This window comes from Taudactylus pleione, unplaced genomic scaffold, assembly GCF_031769625.1.
Source record: "Taudactylus pleione unplaced genomic scaffold, aTauple2 ptg000256l, whole genome shotgun sequence".
Taxonomy (NCBI): Eukaryota; Metazoa; Chordata; class Amphibia; order Anura; family Myobatrachidae; genus Taudactylus; species Taudactylus pleione.
Window position 1 is genome coordinate 14,164,904 of NW_028284658.1, and position 26,017 is coordinate 14,190,920.

The following is a 26,017-nucleotide window of genomic DNA, read 5'->3' on the forward strand; positions in this document are numbered from 1 at the left end:
ACAGGACATTATGTGCCATTCTGGAATGGCCCATCATGTCGAAGACAGGAATTGATTTCCCCCTTATGTGTGACTGCTCAGCAGGGGCTGGCTGGCAACTTTTAGCCTGGGGAGCAAGTCCAGAGCACTGGTCCATAAATGACGTCCTTTCCTTACAGAAATACAGTATTTATCATTTTTATTAAAAAAGAAAAACGAGGCCTGGCGTTGCTTAACCCAAAAATTATCTATCCATCCATCCTCACACATGCCCCTTATATGTTAGGATGGAATCCACATGTCCTAATATGCCACCAGAATCCTATGTTGGCACATAAGGTAATTCATGCATACAGAAACTGCTTTTGTAGATGTTTTAAGTACTGCGTATGCGTCTGAATCCCACTTGGTATGCCGCACAATTACCGCACCAAGATGCAGAACGAATTTGGATGCAGGGAGTGTAGATTTTAGTGGACGTTCCTAGGAGGCAGACACGTATATGTCGCTGACAGCGGCTGAGACTGAAGATGCATAAACGCTCATAAAGTAAGCCATACTCAGACGAAAAAACTTCACGTACCAGGGCTGGAACAAGTGCAATGTTGTGTCCGATGGTGCGTCCTCCAAAGACGGATTTACACAGCTGCAAGTGGGAATCTCAATATTTGAAAATTTGGCTGCAGAATTAGCATGAGACACAGACATGGTTGCAGCAAAAGATGCAGCCGCATCTGTGTCAAACTCAGAATCAGGCCCATAGGGGGAGATAAACTCAGCCTTGGCGTGATATAAAGTACCAACCATTCAGCTCCTAACTGTCACTTGACAGGCTGTGTTTGAAAAATGACAGCTAGGAGCTCATTGGTTGGTACTTTATCTCTCTCTACTTTTATAACTTTCCACTGCTTAGTACATCTACCCCATAGACTCATGAGTCAATCATTAATCACACCCATATATTTCAATATTAATAAATATGGGAGCCTTCTGTTTAGATTGAGACTCCCATATATTCTATTTTTATTACTTAAACTGGGGTTATGACTAGTTGTGGTGCAGCCGTATCCATAATATATTCAGTCGCAGACCTGCTGGTTGTGCTGAGGCTCATCACTGAGCACAGCCAAAGCAGCACACAAGCAGTCTGCATTGGTGAGACGGCCGCCTATGCGTGGCAGTATCACAGCCATAGCTTTCTGATACGAGGTTTGGACCTACAGGGCTTCACGCACAGTAGTTCTCACTCACTAGCTCTGTATCTAGATTCAAACCTTGCACTAAATTGCATCAACCAGTCAACAATTTGCTTTCATTTGCCAAGTTTGATAGTATTTGGTTGCTATTATTTAGTGCAAATTTTACACCTATACGTGAATTAACACGTATCTTTCAAATGATTACTGTGAGAATACAAGCATAATGCGCTCTGCGCCCTCAGGGGGCGATTAAGTTCTTTTGATGGAATTTAGATCTATTCAATTACTTCCCGCCTTGGCCGCTATATCGTGAGATAATACCCGGGATTAGCCGTGTTAAGATGCAGCTCCCATGCGTGATACTGCTGACAAGTTGCGTCTGGCCCCAAAGCCCTACTTTAATGTGGATTTCTGTTCGCACCTTAGGAGGCCAAGCAACGGAGTAGGGAACACTCATTCCCACTCCATGCAGGCATTTTTTTAGATTTACAAAACGTACAGGGGGCGTGATTCACTGCGGATCGCAGCTGTGATTACGCACTGTCTGCTGTGAAAATATGCTAATTAATTTCAATCGCAAAGCCATTGCACAGCCAGCATAGAGACGCCCAATGCCGCCCACTACCGCCATCTCGCATGCGTAATACCTTGCAGTCCTGCGTATTCATCGGTAACATCGGCCCCTCACGCAGGTCTGACCTTATTCGGAAATTGTTAAACTCGTTGCACGCAGTGAGTAACTCAAGCTGCGTATGCTGTCGCAATGGCTAATTTATGCACGCCCATGCAACAGCGTTCAAACAGACAGGCACGTCTGCGGTTCTCCAACCACACCCAAGTCACCACCCCCCAAACGCTGACCTCCCTTCACTCACTCTGCGATGGCTTTGTTTCTGCATGAGTGATTGCAGAGCAACCACAATGCTAACTTGCACACGCGCACTGCAATGCATGCGCTGTATGCACCATAAATAAAATAACATAGCGGGAACACTTATTACCGAGGTATATGTTTCAAAGTTGACTAGTTGCCTACACACAGAGGAGGTAATTTACAAAGCAGAGCCTAGGCGCACCACAAAATACCTTAGCTTTGCAACAGCGTGCCTTGATGTGCTGTCCAGAGCACATTAAGGTGCTTGTCTACACCTCCTCTGCAACCTAGAAGTGCACCTTGGGGACAAGCATACTTAGAATATGTGTAAGCATCATATCAAATTCCTCGCTCATACCTCTTCAGAATCACCCCTTTTCTGTTTTTCTCTAAGATACTCCTCATTTACTCTTATTTATGGCACTGTCTTTATTACATAGTGTTAATTCTAGCACCCTGCACCTGTCACACAACCCGTGCAGTTCATCCTTTCTGCCTGGGGTGTCACTCTCTGCTCTGCTGCTTCTAGAACACTCTCGTCTGTATCTCAGCAGTTTGTTGCATCAGCTGAGTATGCTAGAAACACCAGAGCAGAGAGCTACACCCCAGGAAAGAGGAACTGTGCGAGTTCTGACAGGTGCAGGGTGCTAGAATGAGCACTATTACATGTTCTAGTTGTGTGTTGAAATCGATTATTATATTACTGAGAGTATGCAACATAGAGGCATGAAGTGGGTTCTTATAAATGTATAGTACAAAGTCTAAAGACTTCAATCCCTGAGATGATGCCAAACTGGTCCTTTTGCTGGTGCCAGGTACATTATACCAGTGACTAAAATTATCAGAGAATCTGGGTATCCAGGTGCTCAAGTGAGAAACCCACTAAATTTTTGTAGCTGCCTTTTGCCATACTGCCCACCAGAGCATAGTTTTGTGGACGAAAAGCAATGACTTTGTTGGGAATTCTAGCTTGAGAAATGAGAAGAATTATTTTTAGGCTGGTTACACACTAGATGCACAATTGCACGCTCCCGAAATGTGAGTTCTGTTCCAGGACTTGTCCAAGAGGCAAATCAAATAATGACTGGACTGGTTACAGAGCCTCTATGTAGTTCATAAGTGCAGGATCAACTTTTTTGTTTCTTTTATGGTTTCTTTTAAATACATCTCAAATTGACATCTCTTTGAACATGCATGTATACACTTAGGTTACAAAGTAAATCCTTATTCATTTGCTCACAGGATCTTAAGCTGGGTACACATTAGACGATGTGTGCCCAGCACGATCACGTGAGCGGTGGGGGTTCTGGCATCGGCAAGTGCATACTCGCTTGCCGACGTGGGGAGGGTTGCGGGGGCCATGCTGCTTTCGACAGCATGGCATTGCTAGCTACATCCTCAGATCTTTCTGCATGTACAAAAGACCGGAGGATGCGATGGACGACCTGCGGGAGTGCGCGTCGGCATCGTGCGTACACACTGGGCGATATGAACGATTTGTCGTTCTGATGCGTCGGAATCTGCCAAATCTCTCAAGATATTGTCTAGTGTGTTTGGTGAAAGTCTACCCAACATTCTCGGACTCCCATTAGAGCCGCGGACGCAAACAATTGAATCCCCCCCCCCCCCCTAAGCCACTGATGTATGTTAAATACATAGTTAGAATTTGTTAATTTGCAGTTTTAAAGATGGAATTTATTTTCAGATATTTCAATTTGATGCTACCCACTGTGAAATTCATTGGTAAAGCATGAAAACTAGGTTTTGCTGCATTATAGCTTAATGCAGCACCATTGGCCCATATTTGAGCTATTGATAATGTACTTTTCATGCATTTATTAACTTATGAAAAGCACAAATAATGGCTAGAGCTTACACTTCACTAAATAGCAAATTGCTGTGCTCACGGAGTCCGTTTTAAAACGTTAGGGACTTCTGTACAATGGTATCTGATTAGGTCATGTGATTAGCAACGTTTATCCTATTCTCACCGACTTGCATCCAATAACATGCTAACCTCTTTGTGCCTCTGTTTTCTATTTTTGAAGTGTGACATGGTCAGTCATAGTAGCTATAGTGATCAGCTGTTTGTGCAAGGGGGTAGTATAACTCATGTAAAATAAGTGCAGTTACATTTTCTCTATAGTTTAACTTTAAATAAACTAATCCAAGTTTGTCATGGTGACATAAAACAAAGATAAATGACATGACGATAGATGCTTCAATAGTGCACCTGGCGGAACCAGTTCCTGGCTTTTAGAGCTGCAGTCACAGTGTTCTAAACCTCTTTGCTGTTATTGTGACTAGTCCTGCAGCGGCATGACTGGTCTTCTACCGTTATAGTGTGACTTCCACAGTAATAGCATAGTATTTTAGAAAGCTCTCTTTGGGGGCAATTTAATTCAGCGGGAGTTGAGTAGCGCTGGGATGGAGCTCCCGGAGCTATTCAATTCACTGCTCTGTTTACTACGACGGGAAGCAGTTAAGGCCCATATTCAATTAGGTGCAAAAAGCCGAGATCCGCGAGAAAGTATCACCGATTGCGACTTTTCGCCTGTCGGAACTTATCTCCGTGTTCAGTTCCATCCGCTTTTCCCGTACACGGAAAGTCAATGCAATGTAATGGGCGAAAAAGATTCGCCTCTGAATAGCAGGAGAAAAGAAGTGCACATTTTTTGTTTTGGAGTGCAAAGGTGGGGAAACCACTCGGAACCCTTAGGGCAGCCCCCCAATAGATAACTGTGTCAAAAAAATCCAGAAAAAAACTTAACACCCAAAAAAGTACTTTGAATTTGGGGGCGAAAAAACACAAAGTGGGGGACCAAGTTCGCAAACTACCGAAATAAGGTTCTGGGGGTGCACTAAGAAGGGGTAAAGTGTTTTTGGGGTTGCAGGTGCTTTTATGAGGGTGGAAAATCACATTTATTAAAACTGCACTTTAGTGACATTAAAACATGCTAGCACCCATTTTCACATACCCCAAATTTGCCAGGACTACTTATTTTCTCCAAAAAATACTGCTTTAGGTCATCCTTCACCACTTGTGCAAAGACGCTAATTATTGGTAATTGTGTGTACTTAAGTACCCCAAACAGTTTTATTAGGACTAATTGGGCACTTACTACATTGATCCCCTATGTTTCTGCATTTTTGGGGGGGTTGAGGCTGATTTCCCCGATTCTGACACCTCTTTTTGCCTGTTCTGACTTTGCGTGTCGCCGTTTCCGCGTCTTTTGGAATTGAATAGGGCGAATCGCGGGTACGCGCACGATAAGTTTCTGCGACTAAAATATGCGATGTAGGCGAAAAGTCCGGCATTCAAAACTTTATCGCGGGAGCAAAACTAATTGAATACCGTCCTAAGTTGGAGTATGTAGATTCTTGTGACTTAACCGGGGTGTTTAGTCGCAAGAACCAGCATTCTATAGTGCGCGGTCACGACTATAGTGCCGGTCGCGATGCTGCTCGCGTTGTGCTAAGCCAGAAAACAGCCTTGCAGCCCGGCACTTTTGTCGGATTTCTCCTTGCACCATCAGGAGGGTGCAAGAAGAAAATATTAGTCGGACTAAGCAGCGAGCTGAATTGAATAGCTCCGGGAGCACCCTCCTAGCACTACTCAATTCCCGCTGAATTGAATCGCCCCCTTTATTAGCTCTTAAGCTGACCATGCACTCCTCCATTTTAAACCAAATTGATAGTCTGTGAGTGAGCGCCAAGTGACCAGTAAGCCTGCTAATGGTGCATACGCACGGTCAAATTTTTCTTCAGATCTGAACGATAACTATTTTAAAAATCATTCATATCTGAAGGAAAATCTGACATATCTGACATGTTTGTCAGATGAACAATAAACGATGCGCGTTCCCACTTGTCAGATAACGATATCTGACATCTGATATGTTTGCAGTCAGATTTGGACGATTCCATTCATTTTAATACAGGCAAAAATCGTTCAAACTGTTGGTCAAATCGTTCGATCGTTCATCTGACAAATCTGACCGTGTGTATGCAGCTTACGAGACTGACCAGAATTGATCAGATTTTGATATAGCATCACAGAAAACGCATAACAATAGCTGTTATGTGTGATGTCATTAAATTACAACACTTTGTTAGTTTCATTTTATCTTGCCTTTTCCTAACTACTGAACAAAAGTTTCTCACCTATTTGAAAATAGATCCGGTCATTTCATGTTGAAGCTGACCAACTAAAATGTATGTTTGGGAAGTTTAAAGGCCAGGTAGTGATTCAAATTATTCCTGCAAGACACAATAGGGAAAGACTGGAGGGGACAAATGGGCACAAGCTGGTATTTTGTGGCGGTCTTTCGTTGCTAAATGCGTTGCTGGATCTAATGAGCTGATCATTCAGATTGTAAAAACAATTAAGTTAAATGTTGTCATTTGTACATAGATTGCTGTGTTATCTTGCACCATATAATAAAAGTATTGCGTCCGGCTGCATTCTTTAATAATTTGTGTTACTTGTGAATTCTTTCTTACAAAATAGCTCACTCCTAACTTTTCTGCAAACTTGTCCAGTACAAGTTGAGGATAGACTCTACAGGGAAGTGTGCTTGTACAAGATTCGACATGCATACCTTTTATTAAAGGATAATTCAAGCCAAAAATGGTAGTTTTCTGCTTGAAAGCACTGTTCATTCAAAGCTTGTACACACAACTGTCAGGGCTGCTATGTATGCGACTCATTGCAGTTATATAGGGGCTAGTAAACCAATAACTGTCTCATGACTGGCTTTGTCAATTCACGATTAGGCTTTGTAAGTTGAGTTGTTCATTGAATATCGCCCTAGAATAAGACCTATGCTACTCTGACTCCAGGGCTACAGGTTTGCCTATTCTGGTATCAAATCTGTAAGTAGAAAAACACTGAGAGATATGGGCACTGTAGGAAACCACTAATATCCAATCACACCCAAGTTTCCGATGATCATCTACAGATGTGTCCACATACTGTACATGTTACTTTCTTTGTGTTAAACAGCCCTTCTAGCCATGCCATGCCTTGGTGTGACTGTAGCACCAAGCGTGTTCCCGCAACTTTTTACCTTCAAATGCATCAGAAAGTGAATAGGACGCACAAGCAGCTCCTGACGATTTAAAATGATACGCGGCATGCCTATATTCTGCGTGTAACTGCAGGTGTGACTACATGCGAAATGCTACGTTACAGTGTCACAGCCGCTGACACTGTAACGTAGAAGTCGCAAACAGAATATAGACATGCCGCGTATCATTCTGATCAACAGGAGCTGCTTGTGCGTCTTACTCACATCACTTTGTGAATAAGACGCATTTGAAAATAAAAAGATGCATGAAAAGACGCTCGGCGCTCAAGCGTTGTTTTTTTTGTGACTTGTATAGTACGGAAGTAAAATGTATGTGGACACATCTGTAGATAAATCAGAAAGATACTTGCAGAGTGGTCTGCAGATAGATGATACAAAAATGGTAAGGTCCTAAACAGGATTGGTCATTTTCAGAGTGTCAGTTTGCAGTGACAAACAAAAAGTTGCTGCTCACAGCTGTAACTTTGAGTAGATATCTCAATAGATAATACAGTCTGTGAATCTCCTGTTCCACCACACCACAAAGATCCTGTGCTGCAGTGGTTCTAAAACTCCAGTACCACCAGCAGGTCATGTTTTTGGCTTTCTCTAATCATACACAGGTGATTTAATCTATTTTGCTTGGTCATTAATTATCCCACCTGCTTCCATAGACCAAAATCCGCAAAACATAACTTTCTCTTTCATCCACTAGGGGACACTGGAGGTGCTTACGCTGGGGTATAGAGGCGTGGATAACTGGAGCCGGCACTTTAAATAATTTAGAAGTGTGAAGCTCCTCCCCCTCTATGCCCCATCAGCCCCCAGTTTAGAAAATGTGTCCTTTGGAGCTGGTCACAATCTGCTGTGATCCAGCAATACATTTATTATTTTTTATAGTTTTTTTTTTTATTTTATAAATCTTTTACATACTGAAGGTACCCTTCGTCACCTCTTCAAAGGTGGGGTCCGGGTACCTGGCACCCTGTCTTATTAGAAGCAGGAAGGAGTGCACAGTGCTTACATTAAAAGCACTGACAGCTTATTGCCACAGCAAGTGCTGAAGCTGATTGCCGGAGCGACCTCAGCGGGGACACGCAGTGAGTATCAGCGCTGCACATCCCCCGGCTCCCGCCCCGCTACCCAGTGCTATCTCTGCACTTAGTAAGAAGTGCCTGCGCTGGGTTAGGAAGAGTAGCGCTACAGCGCGGCTTCCTGCTTCTCCCTCTCCCCACTGACAACATGCACGTAGCGCTTAGGATATTATGAGCAGCCATCTTTGAAGCCCTCGAGGCAGAAAAGGGGGCGGAGCTTAGGCAGCGCGGGCTCTCTCTCCTCTAAGCGGCAAGCGGCTGTGTAAAACAGCGTGGCTGCCGTTTGTTATTTCTAATGCTGCATCTCTCCTTCAAACAGGAAGTGTGCAGTTTTTTAACATGATCCTTGGCAAAGGATTACACAGAAGGCTGACCTGAGTGCATCCCTGGTACAGAGGCTGTGAGTGTCACTGGGGTGTAAGCAGGGATTCTGATCTGTGGGAAGGGAGTGGGGTGTACTCCTCCTCTGTGTCCTAAACCAGCCTTCTGTTTATTCTGTTATTCTGTCTATACTCTGTCCTTCTGTGTGGAGTGACTGTGTGTATCCATGTCAAACAGAACTAAAGCTTCTCAAAAAATGTTTGTTCAAAGTGTAGCAACAAACTAACCAAGCCGCATGCCGCATGCCGCTGGGTCCACGTTATGTGATGCTTGTATAGCAATGGATCCATCTATGGCTTTTAGTGCCTCACCTGCTCCTTCATGGGCCGCTGACATGGTCAGACTTAGCGTCAGAGTTAACTGAGGCACGTAAGTCTCAACCTCCCTGGGTGGCGGGGCTAACCAAGTCTCTAGACACCTTGGTACAGGTTATGGGTACAGCGGCATCTGCACCCTCCACTTCCTGCCAGAGACCGACACAAAAGTGTACTCTGACGACTGTTCTCCAGTCAGAGGAGTCGGACGAAGAATTTTTCGCTATGGAGGATACCGAAGAAGGGGAATTGGAGGAAGCTTTACAGGACGATACCCCTCAGGAGTTAGAGTCCACCTCTCCCAGGGTGGAATCTCTAATTTTGGCAGTCAGAAGGACCCTGAATTTACCTGAGGATATAATTCCTGCACCACAGGAGCTTGAATTGTTTCAAGAACAACCTAAGAGCTCTGCGGTTTTTCCGTTTTCACAGCAACTTCAGCAACTGCTCTCGGTGGCCTGGAAACAGCCGGATAAGCGGTTCCAGATTCCGCGACTGTTTTCGTCTAGCTACCCTTTTCCATCATCCATGATGGAGAAGTGGGAAACACCTCCTCCAGTAGATGCGTCTGTCTCCCGTCTCTCAAAGAAAACAGCACTCCCAGTACCAGGAGCTACAGTACTAAAAGATCCGTCGGATCGTAAGTTGGAGACAACGCTAAGATCTATTTATACTGCAGCGGGTGCTCAACTTAGGCCCACCCTGGTTAATGCTTGGGTTAACAAAGCGGTGGTTTGCTGGGCTGACCAGTTGGTTACAGGTTTGGACTCTGGTACTTCCAGAGCAGAGTTACGTCTACTAGCAGAACACATACGTGAGTCTGCAGTTTACATGGGAGAAGCTTCTAAAGATATCAGTCAGATTAGTGCTCGCATATCTGCTTCGGCGATTTCGGGCCGCAGAGCCCTCTGGCTGTGCGCTTGGCAAGCGGACGGAGAATCCAAGCGTGCTGTGGAGGGTTTACCATTCAATGGCGATATGCTTTTTGGCCTGGAATTAGACTAATGGATATCCCAGGCCACGGGGTGTAAGTCTTCCTTCCTCCCATCAACTACACCGGCTCCCAGAAAAGATTACACAGGACCTTCGTTTCATTCCTTTCGTGCGCCACATTCCTTTCGTGGTAGAGCCAGAGGGGCTCCCTCCCAAGCAAGAGGCGGCAGAGGTAAAGGCCGCCCACACACGGTTGCACGCAGACAGGAGCCTAAGCCAGCTGAAAAACAGGTGGCATGACTGTCTTCCGTCCCACCTGGGACCACCTACAGTGGGTGCCCGGCTGCAAGGATTTCAACATGTTTGGAACCAGACGTCTCCAGAACCGTGGATCCACAGACTAATTTCCCTGGGGTACCGAATAGACTTCGAGGCCCCCCCTCCGCCTCGGTTCTTCACTACAAGTCTGCCAATACCTGCAGACAAGGCCAGAGTTCTACAGGAGGCTATCCAGTATCAAGTAGTATCATCTGTGCTCGTTCCGGTTCCAGAACATCAACGAGGTATGGGGTTCTACTCAAACCTGTTTGTAGTACCCAAACCGGATGGATCGGTCAGCCCCATCTTGAACCTCAAGTTATTGAACCTGTATTTGAAGATGTATCGATTCAAAATGGAGTCTCTGCAGTCCGTTATTGCGAGCTTGGAACCAGGAGAGTTACTATTATCCCTGGATATCAAGGATGCCTATCTCCACGTTCCCATCTGGGAACCACACCAAGCCTTTCTGCGTTTCGCCATATTGAAGGATCATTATCAGTTTCGGGCATTGCCGTTCGGGTTATCCTCGGCTCCCCGCATCTTCACCAAACTCATGTCAGTCATGATTGCTCTCCTTCGGTCATCGGGAGTGAACATAATCCCTTATTTGGACGACCTGTTACTCAAGGCGCAATCGGTATCAGACTCTAACCCAACATGGTTGGATAATCAACTTCAAGAAATCAAATCTCAATCCGTCCCAGAGGCTCCTGTTTCTGGGCATGATCTTAGATACGGCATCACAGAGGATCTTTCTTCCACTAGACAAAGCCCGGGATATGCGGTTGTTAGTTCAGCTGGTCCTCAGGCCAAAGAAGGTGTCCCTCCTTCTTTGTCTGCGTCTCCTGGGAAAGATGGTAGCTGCTTTCGAGGCACTACAGTTCGGCCGGTTCCACTCCGGGGTGTTTCAGCTGGACCTATTGACACAGGGGTCAGGGTCTCATCTGCTTCTACGTCGACAGATCCGTCTGAGCCCAACTACCAGAGTGGCCCTTCTCTGGTGGACACAATCCAACAATCTTTTAGCGGGCCGGAGATTCGGGGTGTTGGACTGGATCATCGTAGCAACTGATGCCAGCCTTCGGGGATGGGGAGCAGTGGTCCTCGATTATCACTTTCAGGGGCGATGGTCCCCTCTAGAACAAAAGTGGCCCATATGTGTTGGAACTCAGAGCAATTTACAATGCTCTGATAGAAGCAACAGAGTTTCTAAAGAATCGTCCGGTAAGAGTTCAGTCCGACAACGCGACGGCCGTCGCGTACATCAACCGCCAAGGAGGGACTCGGAGTCGCATGGCCATGCGAGAAGTAACTCAGGTCCTCAGGTGGGCCGAGACCCAGTCAGTAATCCTGTCGGCGGTATTCATCCCGGGTGTGGACAACTGGGAAGCAGATTACCTAAGCCGCCAGGATATCCATCCAGGGGAATGGAAGCTTCATCCAGACATGTTCAACGCGCTGATACGTCGATGGGGATGTCCTCAGGTGGACCTCATGGCTTCACGATTGAATCGTCAGCTCCCGGTATACGTGTCAAGAACTCGAGATCCGCAGGCGGTGGCAGTAGACGCTCTGACAGTTCCGTGGAACTTTGACTTAGTTTAGCTCTTTCCTCCGATTCCACTTCTTCCTCGACTACTAAAAAGAATAAAACACGAGTCAGCCTCTGTCATTCTCGTGGCTCCAAACTGGCCTCGGAAAAGTTGGTTCGCGGACCTTCGGTCCCTATTGGCAGACGATCTGTGGCCCCTTCCTCTGTGCCCGGATCTGCTACAGCAGGGTCCTTTCGTACACCCCAACCTAGCACAGCTGCGTTTAACGGGGTGGATCTTGAAACCGATATCCTAAGACGCAGAGGAATCCCAGACTCTGTCATTCTCACCATGGTACGCGCCAGGAAACCAGTTTCGGCTGCGCATTATCATCGTATCTGGCGTTCTTATATCTCGTGGTGTTCCAGGCGGGATCTTCCATCAAGGACTTTTCGGTTGTCCCAGTTTCTGCTTTTTCTTCAGACTGGTCTGGATTCTGGCCTTCGTCTTGGAACTTTAAAGGTGCAGGTTTCTGCCCTTTCCATTTTCTTTCAACGGAAATTGGCTCTCATTCCTGAGGTGCAGACTATTCTTCAGGGGGTCTTGCGTGTGCAGCCTCCTTTTGTACCTCCGATAGCTCCCTGGGACTTGAACTTAGTGCTTTTGTTTCTTCGGTCGTCCATGTTTGAACCTTTGGAAGAGGTTGATATTAAGTATTTGTTTTGGAAAACGGTCCTCCTGGCTCTAGCTTCGGCTCGTAGAGTTTCGGAATTGAGTGCTCTGTCCTATAAGCCACCTCACCTTGTGTTTCATGCTGATAGGGCAGAACTCCGTACGGTAGCCGCCTTCCTTCCCAAGGTAGTGTCGGCTTTTCATATTAATCAGCCTATTGTAGTACCGTCTTTGGTGGAGGACTCTGGTGGTTCTTCTACCTTGGATGTGGTTAGAGCTCTCCACATCTATGTTGACAGGACTGCTTCCCTCCGTAAGTCTGAGTCGCTTTTTGTCCTCTATGATGCGGTTCGGAGGGGATGGCCAGCGTCTAAGCAGACTCTGGCACGTTGGATTCGGCTGACTATTCATCAGGCTTATGTTGGTGCCGACCGCCGGCCTCCTTCGTCCATTGCGGCTCATTCCACACGTTCAGTGGGTGCGTCATGGGCGGCCGGTAGAGGAGCCTCCACTTCACAATTGTGCCGTGCGCCCACTTTGTCTTCAGTTCACACGTTTGTCAAGTTTTACAAATTTGATACGTTTGCTACTTCGGCATCCCGGTTTTGGCCGTCTTGTTCTGCAGGTGCCGCAGAGCGCTCCCGCCCATGGGGAAAACTTTGGGACGTCCCCAGCGTTAGCACCTCCAGTGTCCCCTAGTGGATGAAATAGAAAATGGGATTTTGGTACCTACCGGTAAATCCTTTTCTCTGATTCCACAGGGGACACTGGACGCCCACCTCTGCGCTCTTAGCCTGCCTGTTTGGTTTGTTACATATGTTGTATGTTTTGATTGTGTGTTCTCTCCCTTTTACTCCGCTTGTTCTCCATCGCCTCTCGGTCTCCATTTTCTAAACTGGGGGCTGATGGGGCATAGAGGGGGAGGAGCTTCAAACTTCTAAATTATTTAAAGTGCCGGCTCCAGTTATCCACGCCTCTATACCCCAGCGTAAGCACCTCCAGTGTCCCCTGTGGAATCAGAGAAAAGGATTTACCGGTAGGTACCAAAATCCCATTTTTTGGGAAATCTTGAGGGTTGAGGTTGAGAACCCCCCGATCTATTGCGTTGAGATCAGGTGGCTGCATAGGCCATTGGTATACACAGAAGTCATGTTCATAGAACCAGATTTAAATGACATGCTTTGTGACATGGTACATTATCTTGCTGGAAGTAGCCATTAGAAGATGGGCAGACTGTGGCCATATAGGAAAGCATATGGTCAGCAACAATATTCAGAACACAAGGCAGGATTGATTCATATTGTTTATGCCAAATTCTGACCCTGTCATCTGCATGGTGAAAGCAGAAATCTAGATTTGGTATACTAGTCACGTCTTTCAATATTTAACTGTCCAGTCACTGTGCTAAGTTTGTGTCCATTGAATTCTAAGTTTTACGGTTATTAGTGTACAAGAGTGTGACCTAGTGTAGCCTTCTGCAGCTCATCCATTTCATGGTAAAACGTGCATTCGGAGATACTTATTATTCCACGTAATGGCCCTTTACAGTCCACTTGAAGCAGTCTTGCCATTCTCCTCTGATGCCTCTCACTAAAAACGGGGTTTTGCCTAAAGAACTGCTGCTCACTGGAGGGCAGATATATCAAACCTTGGAGATACAGTGGAAAAGTTGCACAAAGCAACCAGTCTACTTCTGTCATTTATCTAGCAGAGTCTTTGAAATGACAGATGCTGATTGGTTACTTTGGACAACTGCTGTACTTTCTCTCTCAAAGGTTTGATACATCTCCCCCTGCATGTTTTTTTTGCATCATCCTCTCTAAAGTACAGGCTCTTGTGCTTGAAATTTCCAGCAGATCGTTAGTTTCGGAGATATTCAAACTAGCCAATCTGTCACCAACAGTCATTCTAGGGTCAAAGTCACTTAGATCACAATTCCACATTCTGGCGTTTGGTCTGAACCACTTGACCATATCTGCGTGCTTTTATGCATTGAGCTGCTGTCACATGATTGGCTGAATTAGATATTTGAAGTAATGAACAGCTGTATCTAGTAAAGTGACCACTGAGTGCGTGTGCCCAAAATCAGGATGTATTGCACATTTCACCTCCTAAGGAGGGGGCTAGCAAAAATGCCGGTGCAAGCGGCTGTACGCGCCCTAACGTTGCCAGTGAAAACAATTGAATCGCCTCCATAAAGTCAAGTCATACATTTAAAAAAAAAAAAAAAAAAGGTTGACTGCTGCTGCAACCATCTGTGATTAATGTTTTGTTGACAGATATTCCAGGTGTCTTTGGGTCAGTAAAGGGACCTATCCATTAGCAGATAAATTGAACGACTGAACAATATATCGTTCAATCGTTCATTATATCTGCTAATGGATAGGCCCTGAACAATGACAGATGTGCACTCCCGCAGCCGAGAAATCGCATCTATCATCTCTCCAACATGTTGGTCAATTATCGCATATAGCTGTATGATATTAGCAATAAAGTGCAGTTTATATGCGGTAAACGATGAACAACGAAAGATATTAGCATCAGTTACAGAGCGTTGCAGAGAAAAAAATCCACTCCCTGAATGATGTCATGCGATATTGTTCGTCTTTTGCCAAAATCTGTCATGTACATGACATATCTTTCAGCACAGTCACCGGAATTTTCAAGGGATATCTGTCTTTCATCGCTCAAAAATACATCTGCTAATGGATAAGCCCCTTTTACTTTTGAAAGGACATTATTAACATTTATTACCATTTTACCTTTTATAGCATATTCTGTTGTGCTTTACAAACATATTGGAGGAACCCTCCTGTTCCACTTCTTTTGTGAGGGAGAGTTACAATATATATTGAATTTGACTTGACATCTCACTTAACTACTTTATTCCCTGTACCTTTACATGAATTTAGTATTTTTAAGGAAAAGCTACACTAAGTAGTTACATTTCGTAGTTCTTGACCAAATAAATACAACGGTGCATACTGACCATGATTTTGTTGCGTTCAAGTCCTGAGGCAATTTAGCGTTGTTTCACTTTTTGCCAATTTAGGAAGATTTGTATACAGTGCGATTTATGTATAAATGTTACAGACACAGGACTGCAACTGAAAAAGATGTCTAGAATCTTCTTATGAGGCTTGTGGGCAGATGTATCAAACCTTACAAATAGAGAAGTTACCTATAGGAACCAATTAGTTTCTACTTAGCATTTATCAAGTACATTCTATAAGATGATAAGTAGCATTTGATGGATTTTCTTGAATTATTCTGCTCATGTCCTCAATTTGAGACCATGGACAAGGATGCATCAACGCTAAAAATGTGATCAAACCTCAGAGTTTTAAAAGGTTAGACTGTATTTTCCATATGCACCAAGCTTGGACCTTATGGGCAATGCCATCTGCAGGACTAGATATAGGGGATGCCAGCGCTCGGGATCCTGACTCTTATAATCCCGATGCCAGCATCCCGACAGGGTTAGGATACCGATACCTGTCTGTAAGTATCCTAACCCTCCCTACCCACAACCTAACCTTCCTCCCGGCAGCCTAACCCTAGCCTCTAGTGCCTAACCCTCCCCTGAAACCCACTACAGGTACTTACCGAGCCGGGAAAGTGACTACATTCCCCATCTGTAGATTGTATTGCCCAATAGGATCTCGCCCAAGGTCCCTGGCGGCTCGCGCATGTGTGGCCGACAGCTCCAGGTTTTAAACCCGCAAGTTCCCTAATAGCAAAGGATAGCTCGTATCGGGAGAGTTGTCCTTTGCTAAAATGTACATGCATTCGGCGTTACTACATGTCAGTATGCATCAAAATGTGATGCTTGATGCATCCCACCCCATTTCTTGAATGTAAATGGTGAATCTATAAAGGAAACCTGGGGTTAGAAACCAGTAAGGTCTGAGGGCAAGTCAGGTGAAATAAAATGGTTTAAGCTTTTCCAGCACTTCAGAACACCGGAAACTAGGCTGTCTGTCTACTATTGAAGACTGTTTGCTGTCTGTGTTAGATAGTGAGTTAAGTTGTAGTTATTGTGGTCTTGACAGCTAGGTACGAAACCTACATGGATGTTATTCATGAATTGAGGAAGTAAGACCTAGAGATAGTTTGCAGTAAGTTTTAGGTCAATGTTGTGGAGCATTTTACTGACTGCAAGTGAAACCCCAAACAATCTGTAAACCCTGACACACCCTATCTGTTACAGTGGGGGAAATGTTAACGTTTTTCTTGCACCTGCCACTAGATGGAGCCCACTGGCAGCAATTCAATTGTTCTTCCATTATGGGCGCTAATAGCTGTGGCTGCATACATTTCCGCTCACAGCCTCTAGAGGTGGCGAGCAGAAATGTGCGATAAGTCGGTTGGTGTCCTAACAAGGGAAATGGGCGCATAATCAGTGCAACAATTGAATTGGTCGCCCAACAATACAATCTCCCCCCCCCCCCCCCCCTTCCCAGTGAATTTAAAGTTTGGAAGGACTCCCTCTTGGTAGCATACTCTTAAGTTGCTAGTAGGCAGTATTGCAGACCTAAAATGTATGTGTCTCGATTGTTCGGTGCCACATACTTGTAAAGTGTTTAAAGTTTAAGGAAATTTGTAGGAGTGATGTTTCTGTCTGTTATTTTTTCTTCTGCATTTTAATTTTTATCCTTTTTTTTTTTCTAATGTGTTTTATTAGTTCTCCGTTTTGTACCAAATGCCTCAGAATAGACCTTACCAAAATGTTCGTGAACAGGGTTGTCCCTTCAGTTTAAACAGGTGAGAACAGGCTTGAACGTTAGGCTTGAGCAACAGTACCCACAATTCTCTTGTTAAGTTAGAGGGCTAGCACTGTTTATTTCAAATTGTAGAGCTTTTGTTTATAGCCTTAAGTGTGAGTCCCCCAATTACTTTACAGCATGGTGGGCCCATGTACATTGGGGCCGATTCAGTCACATGTGGGAGGGCGAGTTGCCATTGCAATGGCGTAGAACCACTGGCGACAGAAACTGAATTGGTGGCCCGATCTCGCCACGAAAGTTTTATTTGGGGCTGCAAATAAAAATCTACCAGTGCGCTGGTAGTATAAGTGCGGCATATAGCCGCACTTATGCACAGGCACAACTTAGTCACGTCTAATTGCGTTTACCCCACTGTATACGGGAAAAGCATACTAATACGAAATAATTCTCACATATGCTTTGCATGTGTTCATGTTTAGCTGAGCATTGGTATGGGCATGGTGCTGCGTGTATTTTGATCAGCTCGGCATGGATTAACTACATAAAAAAACTGTTCGGATGAATGTTTTATTACTATTTTTTTAGTTATTTTATAGTTTTGTTTGCTAAATCAGGTGAAATATGCTTACATACGCATTTCAGTTATGTGTGAATACATTCAATTTGGAGACAATGTGGCATTTCAGTTGTGTACTGCTCCTATCTAAAGTGACCGGGAGCCATTAAATTGTTTCGGTTGACCAGCCCCGAGAAGGCACTTATCGAGGATTTCTGCTTGCTCCCTCCTGTGGTGAGAGCAGAAGTCCTCGTACAGTAGGGCTTTGGGGCTGGTTGCCATTTAGCTCCGGAGTAGCTGCTTAACACTGTTAATCCCATGCATTAGGGCGCGTAAATGTGGCCGGCGTGACCACCACTGGGCTGGTCGTACAAACAATTGAATAGCTCCCAGTCGGAGATATGGGAGCGATAAACAATTGAATCACTCCCAGTGTTGTAAAGCACTTAGGCTATGTGATCTTTATTAAACTCATATGTAAACAAGAGTTTGCCATAAACTTTTCACGTCATACACACAGCATATAGCTCTTCAAGGCAGCTGCTAGTGTCAGATTTAATAAGTAATACATCATTAAGTGGGGAGAAAATGTGATACTGTCTTTTCAGAATTTTAAAAATGGCTACACCATACCTATTTGTGGCAGACTGATTTATATATTACCTAAATAATGGCCCAATTCAAAATGTTATGCAAAGTAGTAATCTGCACTAAGGATTTTCAATATAAAATAAATAAAGTGCTTTTAGACATTCATTTTGTCGATTTCACAATAAAAAGCAGATCCTATTTTCATTCAATTATTCATCATTCAAATTGTTTTTATTTATTTATTTTTACAAATCTTAAGGTGCCCACACATATAGCGACATTTTACACGATCTGGCCAATGACGACGAATCGGGTAAAAAAAGTACAAATCGTGAGTTCATACTCACGAGCACGATGCCGATGCGCGTCCCCGCTCGTCGTACATCGCATCTTCTGATCTGCCGTGCTTCAGGGCAGATTAGCCAATCTGGGATACAATGCATTGGCTGCAAGATAGATCTTTAGTCAGATTGGACATTTTTAACTCCAAATCGTGATCACGACGGCAAGGGAGCTCCCGTGAAAGTTCATGAGGAAATCATTCATAAAATCGTATCGTGAGGACATCGTTATGTGTGTGGGCACTTTTAAGTAATGGCAATCATTCAGCCTGTAGGTGGCACTGTTTATTGTTTACAGATTTGGCCTTCAATAAAAGTGATGAGTATTAAAGAGAATGGGGGTAATTGGTTATCAGAGTACACAGACTTGTCTATTGGCAGTCATTTACACTAGTAGACAATATGGTACCTGCCTCCTTCAAGCATTAATATGTGCTTGCATTTCTGTATACAGATGTGTCCATAAACACCTATCCTCAAATCGCGCCAAGTAGCCCTGTTTGGCACACCACCAATTTTACAGCTAAGCCGTACCATGCGACCCACCGCACACTTTTTCAGAAAATATGCATCTTATTCCTGTCACTAATGTGAGAAATGCACAATGAGCGGGTTCCCTGGCGCTGGCATTACAAATAGCTGCTGAGTGCAACCCAGACACTTACCTGTATAAAAGGCAAAAGACTGAGGACAGATAAAAGTGAGCCGTGCCACACATCTGCGACTTTTTTTTTTTTTTTTGGCGACAGAAATATCAAAAGCTTAGGACACTTCTCCATGGCTTTGTATGTTGCTACAGTGCAGTTGAGACGCTAAATTCACGTAAAAATATGAAAGCCCAGGAACCTGCCGCATGGCAGCACATCTCAGTCGCGCCACATGTCTTGTGCCATATGGCGCAAATAGGATAAGTGTATGAGGACATATCTGTACCTTTTAAAGGTTTGAATAAAAATGTAATTGAAGAGAATGCACAGTTTTCTTAACAATGAGGCATATGTCCCTTCATGTACCATAACACCTGAAGATGAAAACATGTACTGTATATATTGAACATGAGAGTAAAAGTTACTATTTACGCTCACTGGAGAGATTTAGTGGGTATAAATGCTCCAGACATATATATATATATATATATATAATATATTTTCTACCTCTGGTAATATGTCATTCAGATGCCCCTCCCATTTGTAAGTGGCTAAATGTTGAGGTTCCCATCCCTAAGAATATCATTACTATCTGAAGACTACCTGGAGAATTTAACATAGACAGTTATTTTCTAACCAGAGTGATAGACATCTGGAATATATATTCAGATTACAGAGTATATTGCAGCAGAACCCCTGTTGGTTCATCCCTAAAGCTACATTATAGTGCAGTGTCTGCTTATGGTTGAAGTCCCAGCATCCAATAGTTATAGTGCTATAATTTGACACTGACACTTTTGGATTGTGGTTGAGTGGTGGTGTAGCTAAATGTTGGGTCAACAGCGTCTCTGCTACGTACTACTTGGTAATCAATCTGTATTAAAATATGGTGCATGTACTGTATTGTAGAATAGAAACATCTGTAAATTATCTCCAAGTTATGTGTAATATTGAAATACTGTTGTTTTTTTTAATGTAGTATTTGTCATGAGTAGAACTTGGCTCCAGGACGTTCCTGCCCAGTGGATCCATCGTTGTTATTGTTGTTATTATTATTATTACCAGTTATTTATATAGCGCACACATATTCCGCAGCACTTTACAGAGAGTAGTTGGCCATTCACATCAGTCCCTGCCCCAGTGGAGCTTACAATCTATGTTCCCTACCACATGCTCATACACACTAGGGTTAATTTTTTGTTGGGAGCCAATTAACCTACCAGTATATTTTTGGAGTGTGAGAGGAAACCAGAGTACCTGGAGGAAACCCACGCTAGCACAGGGAGAATATACAAACTCCGCACAGTTAGGGCCGTGGTGGGAATTGAACCCACGACCTCAGTGCTGTGAGACGGTAATGCTAACCATTACACCGTCTGTGCCTCCCAACATTGTACAATCTTGAAGAGGGACAAGTCGCGCACCGAAGGGGGCGTGACGTGGTCGTGTCGTGCAGCCCCTTTTAGTCACTCTGGGGGTGTGCCCAGCACTCTTGGAGATGCTGGGCTGCCCCCTGCGACTCTGTCTACACAGTATAGATGCAGTGGGCTTCTATATAGATGGTGTGTGTGCTGCCCCAACTGTATAGATGGTGTGTGCTCCCCCCAGCTTGCCACACACCGCGGGACACTGCGAGCCACGGGTTTGACAGAGGTCCAGAGAAATGGGACTGTCCCCCCCCCCCCCCCCCAAAGCGGGACAGTTGGTAGGTATGTTATCCATATGCACAGGCCTTCTCTGTTATTCTATCTGATCCTGATTTATGGGAATATCTGTTCTTTCACTTGAGACAATGTATTTCATTGCCATATTTCTTTTGAGTGACTTTCTTGTGGAAGGATGGTGATGTTGCTCTTGTACACAGTCCTATATATTGGTAGACTTGATCCCATGACACATATAGGGCTGTACTGGAAGCATTTAGCGACCTAAATATCCTATTAAGTGACTTTATATTGGTGTCTGTTCTTTTGACCAGTAACTGTACATTGATACATGTTTGATATCTCCAAGGAACATCTGTCTGTCTGTATTTTTTTTCTCGTGTGGAGCTTTAAGTTTGGATCTATTTTTTTTGCTAGCTGCTTTTATATGACAATACATTGCTTCCTTTAATACTGTCCTATGGCAGAATGTACAGTATAATGGAATCATTTTTCTTTAATGTGGGATGAGCCTTTACAGAAGACCTCCAATCTGTGGTCTCCAGTCTGCTCCATAAATACATTTGCAGTAACCGAGCAGCAGATTTATGCAAAGGTTTTCAACTGGACATTAAAAATTGCACGGCAGGCAGGGGGGTGGGTTTCAAGCTTGAAAACATTAATATCTTTTAAAACAAAAAATTATGCTTCAGTCATACAATAAAACTGCAAATAAGAATTAACAATTACGATTAATTTGGAAACTGCCATTTTTTTATGAAATGGAATTTTACCTTGCGCAATACAGATATGGTATGCCATCACACCCTGTGGTTAACTTCAGACTCAGCACTCTCACAGAGTGAGATTGCCGTCACTCACAAAATGGTGGAGCTGCTAATTCACAGAATTGTGTGATAATTGGAATACACACATACCGTCTATGCAACTGAGGTCTGATCCCAATCCCTACTGCTGTGTGGTCTCCCAACTATGCTAGTCTGTGTCAACCTCATCCGCACCAATCTGTCTTTCCCCATCCACACCGCAAAGAACACGTCCATTAAGGCGTCAGCCTTAATGATCTGAATTTCATTGCTTTTTAAGTTTGGCAGAAATTCTATAGGTTTTGTGAAATTTCAGATAATTTCTAAGAATCCTTAATGGGACATGTGAAACCGTAAGTTTTTTTGTCTATGGAATTTCATTGCTTTTTTTATAATTTATTGACCATCAGGGACGGGAGCAGCAAACCAGGCCACCTGTAGGGGGGAAAGGCAACAAAATGATACACTAGCGCTGGTGGCGGAAGGGACAGCACACAGGAGGTGTTTTGTGGGTGCAGAGGGAGAGACGGCTGAGGGGGCAGGCTGCAGGCGTGTGGAGCAGTGCACAGGGGCAGCAGCGGGGACAGAAAGGCTCACTGACGCTGATAGTCCTAGCCCTGAACTGCTTTTTAAGACCCCTACACATTGAACAATGTGCTCACAATGCAATATCGTGAACGATTTCCCTTGAAATCTCTCCGGCACTCCAGGACACGATATGGTGCTTAAACAGCACATTTTGATTTGGGAACTATCGTACAAGATCTAATGATAGCTGCAAAAATTGTGTAGGTGGAATGGCGCTAGAAACACATTACAACATTGAAACAATGTAATCATAAATAATTTTTTAAGATGCAAGCATTCAATGGCAATAATACTGATACAGCAAGGAAAAATATAATATTAAAACATGTACAAGTAAAACAGTGTCTCTGTGACAATATATGAATGTGTAAATAAAAAAGAAATAACCTGTAGCAACTGCAATAATGATGATAAAAAATGGGTATGGTTGTGTGAAGGTCCGTACAAAGAGGGGATAAGCTTCCAGAAGTGAATGGGTGTTAATACCGGTAAACAGCCATAAAAATCAAAAATAAAAATAGGGTAGCCTAAAAATGTAGCTGTGAGTAAGTCAGAGTGATAAATGGACCGCAGCAATAGTGGCTAATGCTCACCCCTTGGACGTGATGTAGGTTAAGTCCAGAGCTGGATGCGATAGCAGCCTGGAGTGGAGACAGGTTGGTTCGCGGCTGGAAGTGCTGGGGGCTAGATGGTAGTGCAGATGCGCACACACAGGAGCACTGGAGCTGTGGACTAGACGGTCCAAGGCACAGCGGAGTGTGGTCGCCGGCGGGATGTAGCCGGGCTCAGTAGTGAAACAACTCTCTCCAATGGTGGACGACCGGACTCCCAGTGGTCTGTGACTCTCTCCAGAGAGATGTAAACAGCGTGTGGATGGCTCACAGGGCTCGGCCGCAGCTGGTATTCCAGTCCTGTGATGACTCAAGGTGGAGAGAAATCCGGGCTGTGTGTCAAGCCGCTGTCTAAAAAAATGATGAAATGATGGGGTACTGGAGCAGTTGAATAGAGGAAAGTGGTCTCTGTAATCCTTAACGCGTTTCACTGCATGTAGCAGCTTCTTCAAAAAGGCAGAATGAATGATTGTAACATGGGCGGCTGATATATACCCATTTTCATTAATGGACCACCTGTGGATCAACACCTGTCAGGCATCAAATGACTAATGGGTGTATGTTAGAATTTCATTACCTAGTAAATCACAATTCAAAAAAATTTTTTTATCTAATGATAGCTGACTGCATACACAGATCAGTGAGATCCGTGATGCTGGCATCTATGTAAAATAAATGACTCGGAGATGTACGCACGGATCAGTGCGATCCGTGGGGCTTACATCTGAAAAAAAAAATCAATTCGAAAGAGATGCATTTACGGATCAGTGAGATCCGTCCATGCATCTGTGTTAAAAAAAATAAATGAATAAAAGTATACTTGCACTTCAATTTTTTTTAAATACAGCAGCACAGATAGAACTCACTGATCCCATCCGTGCATCTGTGTTTTATATTTATCACACATAGATGCAGGCATCACGGATCTACCAGATCCGTGCATGCTGCATCTGTCTGCTGCCGGGTCCCGTAGCCCGCACCGATGCCGCCGCCCGCTCCACCGCCACCGGTTCTAACCACTGCCATTTCTGTGTCGTTCCGCTGCTAACGCCCACTCTGGACCGCCATCTTGGTGCACCCAGGTGAAGCCACAGTGAGTACACCTGCTTGAAGGCACCTACTGAGGCTGCGCAACGAATTGAAACTTCCTATCTCTATAATGGCGCAATTGTAAGGTAATAGTTTAAAAACTGTAACTTTCTCAATTACCTGAACCCCCCAAAAGGCCCTACCCTGGAACAATAGCTACCTAATAAAACAAACCCCAAGTCTAAATTCACCCCCTACCCTGAGTTATACCTTCCCAAAAAGCCCACATAGAGCACAGCAGAAAAGTGGTCCTAACTGAGTGTCAGAAAAAACTGACAGTTGGAACTTTAGATTACTCCCAAATCCTCATTTATTTATTTTTTGCCCTGAAATTTGGCATGCAGCACCAAGAGACCGTTCTACCTGCCCATGCCAAATTTCAGCTTGGTACTTCCTATAGCTTTTGAGGTACAATGTAGCCCCTTAAACATCATGCCCTCATTCCGGAATTCTGTATGGAGATTTCGTTTTTTTTCGATTCATATAGTAAACTATAAAAAAAAAAATATTTTTTTTTTTCAAAAATAGCCCCCCAATTTTTCTTATCACATTATGTAGTTGATGGCTATTTTAAACTCAATTTTACATTTCAATGAAAAAAAATTGTATTGAATCAGGTTTAAATGGCTCTTATTTACATAATTTGATAATAAAAACAGATGACAATTTTGGTGAATTTTTTTGAATAATGATCAGCCGGTTAAGGAGTAATGTAGGTGCAGATTGATTGTACAGTATATGGGTGCTTCTAAAGACCAGATATTGGGCACTCATATTTAAATGCAGAGGCATATGTGGTGTTTGTAAAAGTCTTTATACTGGGAGCAATCACAATTTATGTAGCATGCAGCAGAAGCTGCTGAAAACGCCCAGAGGTTTTTTATATGCTATCAAGTTTTGTGTACACCAGCACATGTTAAACATAAGCCGGAGTTGGGATTGAACAGCGATCAGCGCTGCTTTCTTTTAACCCTACCTGTATCAGGAGAATCAGGTTCATACTGCGTAGATATGAGATGTGTGTGGAAAGCTGCAAGGTGACTGGTCTTGAAGCAAAATGCCATTGTACGTTGCTGAGTGATTCACGACAGAGACAATGAAGTTTGCTGCTTCAACTCCATTCATTATATATATTTCTCTTTCTCCACCCCCCCCTTCCCCCTCCCCTCCTACCCTCCTGAGATCCAAGTCTTCCACACTTTCCAAATGGATTGTCTGGCTCAAAGGAAACTTGCCTTTAACATCTATTACAGCCAGTGGTCTGTTACATGCTACAAAAGTTTTATTTTTTATGTATTTGAGTTGTTTTTATCATTTGTGTTAAATTGAAATGATACTACACAATGAAAGGCCTAGGTCTGTGTTTTTTGGGTGCCTTTGGTCTAAGGATATCCTATTAGAACCTGGCATCCCGTTTGGAAAGTGTGGAAGAAATCTATAGATCAATACGGTACATGGATTTGAGGATTGCCCTCTGAAGGGAGGGGAACAAAATGTAAATTCTGCATTTACTCAGATAAGCCATATATAAAGAATTTTTGAATAATCTACTACACCATTAGTGCCCTCTTGGTGTTTGAATTTTGATATCAGGTCTGGTGCGGCAGGGACCTGTCCAAGAGGAGCAGCTCAGAGTAATCTTAAACAGGCATAACAAAAACAGTTGCATCATCCTGATTGGATCTTTAATAAGCGCATTATAAGCGTTACAATTCACACATGCACACACACACACACACACACACACACACACACACTCTCACACACTTTCCATCAACCGTTCCCGCGAGATCTCCAGCATACAAAGAGAAGTCCTGCTCTCTGGAAGCCTGGCAGCCGTTCCAGAGCACACTGCAGCAGAAGGCAGAGTCTGTCTGATGATGTGACTGTGCCAGGAGAAGATTAATGTTTAGACCTGCAAGCAACGGATGTGGTGTTTGAAGGACAGAGATGCTTTCTCTGTCTGTCTGCACATTGCTTCTTTTCTCATGAGGCTGAGGCATCCAGGATGAAACTGCATTAGCTTTGC

At 44.0% G+C, this 26,017-nt stretch overlaps 1 protein-coding gene and 1 pseudogene across 2 annotated transcripts in view; both read left to right on the top strand.

Moving 5' to 3' along the window:
* The window catches only part of CHD6 (chromodomain helicase DNA binding protein 6), a 194,667-nt gene that overhangs the window by 6,885 nt on the left and 161,765 nt on the right, over positions 1-26,017 (top strand). The gene's annotated exons all lie outside the window — the stretch shown is intronic.
* On the top strand, positions 7,450-10,143 carry LOC148514960 (uncharacterized; annotated as a pseudogene).